Here is a 10,375-nt window from a genome sequence, read left to right as displayed (position 1 = left end):
TTATATATATATTTTTTTCTTGTTCTTATAGGCTACTTTACATACAATAATAAGACTTTATTAAGGACACAATCCAGAGGTCCATAGGGACTAAAATACATAAAAGACAGACAATAAAAACATGCAACAGTTCAATGTAAAACAAACATCAATCACAAACATAGCCATCAATGTCAACCAGATATGGTCCGAGAGGGACAGCCACATAGGCTATATAGCTACACATTAAGTCAGTGATGATTAAAGACAAGGATTATCAGTTAATCATTTGGTCAACAAAATGTCAAAACAAAAATGAAAGGGTTAGGGGCTAGATAGATTCTCCGAGCCCAGGGTGACGTATTGAACCCATGTTAACCACCAGTACAAAGGCCAAACACACACACATTTACAGCCGACTAGACTTCAATATCCCCGTATAGTAATATAATAGGCAAATCAATGATAGAAGAATAAACACCAGAATTCACGAAAAAAATAAAACGGGTCGATAATCATATTCAGAAAGAGAAACACCGTTTACAGCCTGTATGGAAAACTCTGCCTCTGTCTTGGTCATCCTGCTGTAAATCTTTAACTGCTATCTCTAACGTGTCCGTGAAGTAGTAGTAGAGCACTACATTATCCATGAACCACTGCGGTCGGCGAAGGACGGCGCATGCGCAGTAACTTGCTACTAACTAAACCAATGACGTCACGAGCAGCTCCGACTCTCCCGACCAACCAGTCGGTTGAATCATCTGCCTGCTCGCCGCCTGGACTCTTGTGTTTTTTTTTCTCTCTCTGTCGCTTTTACTTCTTACCTGATGAACTTGTGGACACAGTTAACCAGGGAAATGCTCAACGGGACGAGGTAAGAGGTTTATCATTACAGAAAGACAGAAACAAAGAAACAGCTAGCGCCGTAACGGTTGAAACAATACCCGCAGCGTAGCAACCACACCGGGCCGTTTGGTTGCGGTGCTGGTGGTGACCGGTGAACCACAGGCTGCTGCAGCCGCCGTTAACGTCAGCTACCGAGACTCGTCGTTTCTGTAATAAAGTGTCGAGCTTCTCCGTGGAGCCTCGTCGTCAGTGACCTACAGTTGACTCGCTCCACTCCAGACAGGAGTCGGGTGACATTTGCATCTGTTTTGCAAATTGTTTTTGTTTTGTCAGCTCGTCTCTGTGAGGCAGGTCGACCCGTCCCGCACTGAGCTGGACCATCAGCGGCTGGCTCCCCCACCCAGGCTGAAACCCGGGTCCAGGCCCCCCCCACCCCTGAGAGAGTCCCAGTGCTCCCTCAGCAAAGTGAGAGAAAGTTGAAAGCCAATGCAGGCTGCACAGGACAGGAGTGTAAATGCTTTCGGGCTTAAATAAGTCAGTACCAGGTCATATCTATTTTTATATGTTTCCCAGGTTCTTAGTTATTTAGACTTAAAATGTTACACAATGCTTAAAGGTGCACAAGTGAGTGTTGTTAATGTGTGTATGAATGGATAGGGGGTGATTGTTGGAATGGGATGCAAAAGGTGATTTTAGCAAATACTTCTTAGTTGTCTTGCTTATAGACAGTATACTTAAAGCCACTGCTGTTCAGTGCATCTGCCTGGCCGATTTATCGCTCTGATTGTAATCTGAAGGCAGATCCACAAAGACTTGATCAGATTTAATTTGCAGCTCAGCTGTTGTGCAGATTACGTTTTGGTTGGAGCTCTAACATATGCAAACAAAAGAGAGAAAAAAGAAATATATATTTGACACTATAATAAATCATTTGTGTTCTCATTGATATGAGTTCATCATCTTCTCACATCCCATTCCCAGATTACTGTCATCCTTGATTATTTTAGTTTACATCCAGTTGCATGGCCATCACAAAACTGCCCACATTGCTTTTGATTAAAAAAAAGAAAAGAAAAAAGGACCAGTTTGTGCTGAGCTGTGGTACTTCACCTGTTCTGAGTTAATATTCAATTGCTTCGCTTTGCTGAGAAGTGGAATGACTCACTTGTGAGGTTGTGGAGTTACAGGTCAGTCCGAGAGCAACAACACTGAGAGATTATCACGGTATAATCGTTGCAGTGGTGAGGCCTATACAGAGTTAGGTGCTTATCAGAAAAGACTTGCATTCCCGAGAATTAAAATGCTCTAAATCATTGAGGGGCCTGTATGTGCTTGTAATGGGCTGCTACCTTGTGAGAGGGCTTACTGCTGTGGTGAGATCTGCAGGCATGTTTTCACTGTAAACACAGGAGAAGGCTTACATGATGTACCATGCTGTTATTTTGTCCACAGTGTTAATGCTCAGACAGGGAGTTGGCCGATTCAGATCAGCAAAGACAGGCCCTGACACTTGAATTGCGTGTGTTGTTTCTTTGAATAGGTGAACATTGCAGATGATTAATCTGTGTTGTAACAACACACTTTCCCCAGCCTCACCCCCTGGCCTATACATATCCACAAACCAACAATATTGGCTGATATTGATTTAAGGTGGTAAACCATAAGTCCCTATCATGTCTTCATGCCTGACGAGATAAGCAAACACTTTTGACAATGCATGACAGATGAAAAAAAGAGCTTGTGATCCTGTTTTGGTTCTGCTTATTACTTTCTGTTAGCAGCTCTGCCAGTCACCTTTAGCAGTCATACGCACAGCAGCAGGTGACAGATTATGGTGCTGCCTCCTCTGCACAAGCGCAGCCTACGGCTACAGCAACTACTGACTAGTTTTTGTTGGCACCCATTTGTTTGTTGTCACAGACACGAACACGGCCTGCGCCGCTGCTGTAGGAAACAGAAATGAACTAAAGCCGTCCTTGGGGAGGCCGACTGCACTGCAGCATTGTGACTCAGTTTCAGTTTGGCACTGGTGCTGGACAACCGAAGCTCACACTTGTCACTCACATCGTTTGGGATAAAAGCTGCTATATCTTCTTCTTCCAGAGCTTTCATCAGAGCATGTGTGGCCGACCACATAAAGCTGCTACAGCTGATGGTAGATGCATGATGAGACTGACTGCTCTTCTGTTTGGTTCTCTCTCAACTAGGGATGTCACGATTATAGATTTTCTTGTCAGAGAAATAATCACGGTATTACCATTATCACTATTATTATGAATTAATAAATTTCACAACACTATGAATGTGTAAAATTAAATATAGTCAGAATATAGGCTAACATTACCAATTATTTACAAAAAAATATAAGTATAGGGCCAAGTCTTTGAAATAATTGAGTCATTGTCATCTATACCAAATGTTTAAGTTTATTTTAATCTTATTGTCTATGTCATTTAAATTCCTACCAATTCGATGTTACGTTTGGTGCACATCTGCCGATATAATCTTTTTTTGGAAAGTGACAGTGATTAGGAATCTTTGCGATGAATTGATTGTGATTTAACACAGCGATTAACTGTGAAAACAAGTAAAAGTGAGTTTGCGACATCCCTACTCTCCACAGAGCATCATCAAAGTTGCCAGTCCATAAACTGTGTCAGTGCATTGTGTGCCTCCTCCTCTTCTGTCCATCGGCACGCACAAACACTCCTTAAGTTCTCCAGGGGAACTGAGTTAATGAGCTGAGTGTTAAGTTTCACAGGACTGGCAACGTAGCAGCAGCAGGGACCGGCCTCCCTGGTTGGCTCATATTAAGCACTACGGAGTGACAGAGTAAACGACAGCACCAACAACAGTGGGGGAGGTATAGACTAATTATTTTTTCAATGGTGGGTGTCATTTGGGAGTGGCTGCGACTAGTGCTGCACGATTTGATAAAAATGTGCGATTGCGATTATGGTGGAAAATATTGCGATTTGCGATTGCGATTACGATATTGTAAATTAATGCTGTAAGGAGTCTATTTGCTTGATTATCAAGCACAGCACAGGAAATAACCATTTTTTAGGAGTGTATTTCTCAAATAATAAGTGTTTCCTTACAGTATCTTTGTATTAAATAAAAATAGGTAACTTTTTGTGCAGTTTCATAGTCTACTGCGATGCCATCATTTATTACAATGCCTTTCTCCCCCCTCCCTCCTCTCACAGTACACAGGTACACAGGTAACACAGAGACAGACAGACAGACAGACAGACACACACACACGCACGCACGCACCGCGCGCACACACACAACGGACGAGAGGAGACGGCAAATGAGTGTGGCTGTAACCGTAAAATAAAAATAAAAAATAAATAAAAAAGACAGTTAAAAGAAAACCAAACACCGGAGCTTTCTGGTCGTTCGCCCCAACAGGCATATACCTCCTCGTTTTTTAAACGCACTGCACATGTTGCGGAGGAAAACACAGTTCGCTCCGTGACGCTAAAGCTCCACACCTGCTGTAATCACGGGGAGACGGTCCTGCAGCACACGGAGCGCTGTCTGCCAGCTGGGTGGTCACGTGATTAGACCTGCTGGTCACATGACTACTGACGGAGTCTGCTATGCTGCACACATTAGCGGCTCCGCTCCGCACACTACAGGAGTTAAAGTCCCGTTTACAGGCTCACGCGGTCGCACATTTATGTACTTTAAATCGCCAATCGCACTCTTTCGTGCGATTACGTAATCGCACGGCGTGACATCGCGATTGCGATTGCGATTAGATTAATCGTGCAGCACTAGCTGCGACACAGCTGAGCCCCAAAGACCACCATATGTCAGCGTGGTTTCTGGATGTTTATGGTGGCATTAATGTAAAGGGGCAGGTGCTGAACCGCAGCCCCGTAATTACACTTTTCCCCCTGAGACTAATGAAAATATATCACAACTGAACTGTTATATTACAATAGCTTCTCTTTTAGCATCCTGGACCTTGTCAGAGGTGTTGTCACTGTAAATTATGCACTCTCAAAATCTGTCCAACCGGTTAACATTCATTAGATAGGAGCTGGTGTCTGTAATTACTTCAATTATGCATAAGCAGATGTTTACTTATGGAAATATGAAAGTATGAATTGTTACTGTCAGGTCAAGAATGGCTATAGTTTGGGAAGGTGGTAAATCCAGTTAGTATACATACCGTGGTTGTTTGACTCGGATTATCTATTCTATTGACTGTCGCTTCATTTGTCACACCTAAATATGCTTTCTGTGCTCTCTCCATCTAGTGTCTGACAATAGAAATATATCTACTGTCACTGATTTTGCCGTACCATTGATACTGTGATAATCACAGTGTTACGTCTCTGTGTGTACGAGGCCATTGGGAGCAATACTGGAAGTATGTGATGGTAATGTTGCAGTTTTATATGATTTTTGAATTTGATGATGCACCTCATGTCAATAGACAATCCACGCCCATGTTTCCTGAAACATAACTGCATCTCAAACTATATACGGGAGTCTGTGATCAAGGATTTTATCAAACTACTGGCTCAAGATTAAGGATGTATCCTACAAATATTTAAAATTTGATCATTCTGTTGATGAACCAAAATTTCTAGAGAATTTGACAAAAAACAAACAAGTGATTGATTCTCAAATTAGTTGTTGAATATACAGTAGATTGACTACTTCTACACAGTAGAGAAGCACAAATATAAAGTGTTCTGTTGTTGTGTTTTGCTTTAGGAAGTGAACTAAATGTGCCTGAATTGTTGGGGAAATGTTTCCCGGGTTGATGTTATTCTTGCTGGTTGTGCTGTTGTGAGAGCTTCATGTTCTCCCACTGAGCTCTCTCTGTATGATGTGTAGTGGATCCTGTGGGATGAACTGTGAATCTGCAGCGCTCTGCTGGCCTGCCACAACAATACGCCAGTATGACTGTTTGAATGTGCCATTCTTTGTGCGGTGTGCTTCACTTGGGCCAGACAATGGCTTCATTTAGCATCCTTTCTCTGTCGAGGCCTGCTCTGTCACCATGGCACCCCGGCCATGCCACACCCTGCCCCCAGTCTGGCCTGGCTTTGCACTTGTCCCCGCTGTTGGGACAGCTGGGTTTAGACAGCCATTGTTGGCCACACCCAAGACTCAGGCTAACATTTAGTTGCTTTGTGGCTGAGCTGCAGAACCTCTCAGCTTGTTACAGTTAAAGCCAAGTTTATATAAACCCAAGAATCACCTAACCCTTAACCTTGAGCTTAATGGACATCTCATCCATTTCAATATTGCCTAAGTGTTTAATTAAAAAGTTGTAAACCTCACTGGTGGTGGTGGAGGCTAGGAACATTCTTGAATGTTAACAGCAGACTAAACTCACACACTGCCTTCCAAACTTTATAAAGTAAAATCAAGAGGTATTTCAAATGAAGTGAACAACTTTTCATTCAGCAACAAATTGGTCAGGAATTAAAATTGTAATATAAAACCATACAATTATCAAATAATGTGTGTAATCAATGATAAATCAATCAATCAACACATGATTTGGCACCTGCAGGTAAAATGTAAACATTAAATCACAGAATTTGCTTGAATAGATCAGCACTGTTGTCACAATATCTGATCCAGCTATTTGAGTCCGTATGGACTAATGTTGGATATTTGTGCAATAAAACATAAACCATTATGATGTATGATCTCACAGAGGGAAAGCCATTATATTTCATGTGGCTGTTTGGGAAAATGTGTCATATCAGGACCTGGGTGACTTCCCATCTTGGCTTTGAAACAACTTACTGGGGTCAACTCTAGATCATAGCTGCTAAAAAAGGTGATTTATCCTTATATGTTTTCAGCTAAAACATAAAAACACATGTTAGACCTTTACGTAGCAGACGGGTTTAGTTACCCACCCAGTGGCTGCACGCTGCCCGTCCCCTCTCCAGACCGTTGACTCTTGACCCCGCTGATTGTTGGGAGGTGAAAGAGCAGTGCACCCTGTTTCCAGCTCAGCCACTCAGTGGTGGCAGATTTTTAATTAATGGGCTTTAGGCTGACAGCTTTCAGACCCTTTGGTGAGTAATGGATCCTTCATGGCAAGTCATTCACTCTTTCCCCAATTTTATTAGCAATAAAAACAGCTACTAGGCAATGTGAACTGCGTTTATGTCAAAAACGGAGAAGCAAAGACTCTCTAAATCACTGCGGATGTTTGTCCCTTAATTAGTTGCTGTGATTTCACATAGTAATTAAGAAGGATCTGCAATCTGATCAACTCTGTGTCACTATTAGAGTTCAGTATAATCCCTAAAATGCTGGCAGAAGTCAGCACATTATCCTCCATCCACTAAAACCAGTGTGTGCAGCCCAGTCACTGACTTATCTCCACAGAGCAGGCATCCCTCCAGAGAAACAAGCCTTGATCTTGCAGTCTTATGGTTCTATAACGAGAACTGGGTGACCTATGAAATTATTATTCGGGCCGTTCTGAACTTGTTGCAGCTCTACCCCAGAGAGCACAGTACAAGCTGTGCTACTTCTAATTCCTGCGAAGATAGTTTCCTTTTCGAGGTTGTTTAAAGAGGTAAAGACTTTATTTTATGATAATATCTATGTGAACCATGCAGCCCCTGGTCTCACAATGACCACGTGAATGGACAGTGACTGAACAAACACCAGAATTATTCAGATATCACATTCAAAAGTGAAATTTTAATGTAATTTTTTTTTTTTGCACATAATGGCCCATAAACATTTTTTTTTACTATTTAATTCCTATAACTGTTCCTAGCTCAGCACAGTGGTAATTGCTCTGCACACATTCTTTATTAACATTTCAGTTTTGGGAAACAGTCACTCTTGGTTAAGTGCCTGTTATTTGAAGTGACATAATTGTCTCAGGCTGTTACATTATGGCTCATGACAGAGGCTATATTTATATTTGCTCGCTCGGTTTTGTTTCTGACCAAAGCCTTTTCATCACTTGATTTTTTTCAGCTTGTGTATTTTTTAATTAGTAGCCTTGCTTTGCTTCTCCTCCGTTCAAGAGTGCAGTCGGTCGTAGTTAACAAAGTTAGAAAGTGACTGTTCTTTCGCCAAACTCAGAGAATTGTAGCTAAACCCTCAGATTATCATGACAATGAGCATCAAAATTAATCACTTGTGTGCCTCCAGCCATAAGATGTGGAAAGAGTGTAGCCACGCTGCGGTTCAAACAAAGGGAGCATGTGGGTTCTGTCCTGTGTGTGTGTGTGTGTGTGTGTAGGGGGGGGGGAGTCCTATAACTGCGATGTTGGTTTGGGAGGGTAGGAGGGGGTTTTATGGGCCAGGAGGGATTCATGTTTCAGTCCTTGCTTCCCTCTATTCCCTTCGTCTAGGTCACATTATTAATGTCAATTCCCAAAGCAGACATGAGGGAAATTAAAAAAATTTGTCTGAGTTTGCAGTTTTGGTGGGTCTGTGCGCCCTCTGTCTTATTATTATCATTAGTTTTTTTTGTTGTATTGCTGCTAGGTTACAGCTGGTCGGATGCCAGCATTTAGTTTGACAGCAAAGTGTGCACACCCATCAGTTCAGGCTGCTACTTGTAGTTATGTAATAGCACCTCAATCATTGTAATATGACTCATGTTCAGCGTATCAAAGTGAAGCTTATCACATTCACCATCGCAGCCACTATTGCTCTGCCCATATAACAGCAATTCATGCATTAAATCCTAGTTCAGAGCATTTCCTATAGCCTACGTAATATCTTATCAATGAACCTTATGAGTGAATCCCAAAAGATTGAAAAGGCTACAGTGGCGGTATTCGGTGTGTGTGTGTTTTTTCATAAGGGTGCAAGCACAGCTGTTCGATTACAATCTCTAACACCAGAATATAAAACTTGTTTTGACGTCCGGTGCTGCAGATCCAACTTGATGACCAGAAAATGAACAGGTTCAATTTTCTAATCATGCTTCTGAGCTTTTTAGAGACGACATCTCTTTTCAGGAGTTTCATGCAGATTTTTTTAGAATAATGCCGATCTTGTTCGACCGATCCCTCCAACTGGAATAGGTCAGATGCCAACGTGTCCCCTCCTCAGACACAAACCAGCGCACGTATAGCAGGCCTGGAAACAGCAGACAGATATCAGATTCAGCTGCAGACAGTGCCAGAGCACGGCATGCTTTATCCTGCTCTTAAAATGCTGCCCCCGCCCTGAAGAAAGCACGCTCAAGTTCTGACAAGTTGTTCAGCAAAAGAGCAAGGACGGAAAAATATGTTTAGGCTACTTCCCTTATCCGTCTGTAAGTTGTGAATTGATGCAGCTGAAAAGATTTGGGAAAGGTTGAATTATTTGGAATTTGATCATGGATGGAGAGGACTACTTTGATTTGAGATAATCCACTGCGTAATCTATGGAAATAAATGCACGCTCTGCTTTATCACTTTGCCTGTCCATGTCGTTTGCCATAGCTCTTCATCATGTCCCTGGTATTTTTACCATGGTAATGTAATTTCCCGTTAACTGTTTTGGCGTCTCCGGAGCTAGTAATGTCAGTCACGCACATTCTTATTGAATTTGTAGAATTCATGATTGTTTAAAAAAGCACATTTGCTTCTTTGTTGTTTCACTGTGAAGCACATTGTGACTTCTTACAAACAACATTCATGAAAGCCCATTGTAATGAATGGCAGCGTGCTCACAGACTCTGCTATCTTCATTCAGTTCCTGGGACAATCTATTGATTAATGTTTTCAGTTTCTCTGAAAATACTGTCGCAGCCTGTATAGCCACCCACTTCACTCCAGCAGCTTAAGATGTCCCGGTCCCCTAGGGCAGGGTTTTGAGTTGCAGCTACGACGAGCAGGTTCCCACAGTATAACGTATCTGTGTGATAACATTACCGTAGAGAAGCCGTCAAAACAGCCACGCAGACCGACGAAACCAGCTGCGTCAACAGCTAAAATGTTCCTTGGGAGTGATTGTATTTCAGCTTTTAGTGGCGACCATTGTCCACGTCCATATTTCTTTCTTTTCTCACAGTTACGCAACTTGTTATACTTTTACCGGTGTTGTGATTTACTGGTGATCCATTAGAACATCTGTGCATGCTCTAACCCTTAGAATAAAGCGTCGTTTGGGGGATGTTTTACAGTTTCATCTATGTAAATAAAGGGGAAATTACGCCGACATTACCAGATTATAAATAAGTAATTAGTCAACAAACAAACCCAGACTTTCCATGTTGAAGCTGAACATCGTTGTTTGTGTCCCAGTAGTTTGCTTTGTACAGCTGATAGCCGAGATGCCACAGGGCAGAGGCTGTCAGGTCGATCCTGTTAAACAGCAGGTGTCCTTGTTAACGTACCCAAACATCCTTCCTCTGCTGTTTGTTTTGGTCTCCTTTTCACTGCACAGCTCTTATAAGTCGAACCACCCACCTGATTTTCCTATCAGTAATATTTTGTTTTGACTTGTGTCTGATCACAGGTTGTTGTTTTCCCCCCCTCCACTGAGCTTATGACACACTTTAAGATAAGCAGCTTGTAACTTAGCCATCCAGCCATGCAAGATG

The 10,375-nt window shown here is 42.2% G+C and overlaps 1 protein-coding gene across 2 annotated transcripts in view; it reads left to right on the top strand.

Annotated features, from left to right (window-relative positions):
• The first annotated feature begins 716 nt into the window (after nucleotides 1-716).
• The window catches only part of LOC311007859 (disheveled-associated activator of morphogenesis 1-like), a 51,564-nt gene continuing 41,905 nt past the window's right edge, over nucleotides 717-10,375 (top strand). For both annotated transcript variants that reach the window (XM_084001223.1, XM_084001221.1), the window contains exon 1: nucleotides 717-853. The gene's annotated coding sequence lies outside the window, so the exon portion shown is untranslated. The remainder of the gene's footprint in view (nucleotides 854-10,375) is intronic.

This window comes from Trachurus trachurus (assembly GCF_905171665.1).
Source record: "Trachurus trachurus genome assembly, chromosome: 24".
Taxonomy (NCBI): Eukaryota; Metazoa; Chordata; class Actinopteri; order Carangiformes; family Carangidae; genus Trachurus; species Trachurus trachurus.
Note: the sequence above shows the minus strand (reverse complement) of the source record. Positions and strands in the feature narration are given on the sequence as shown.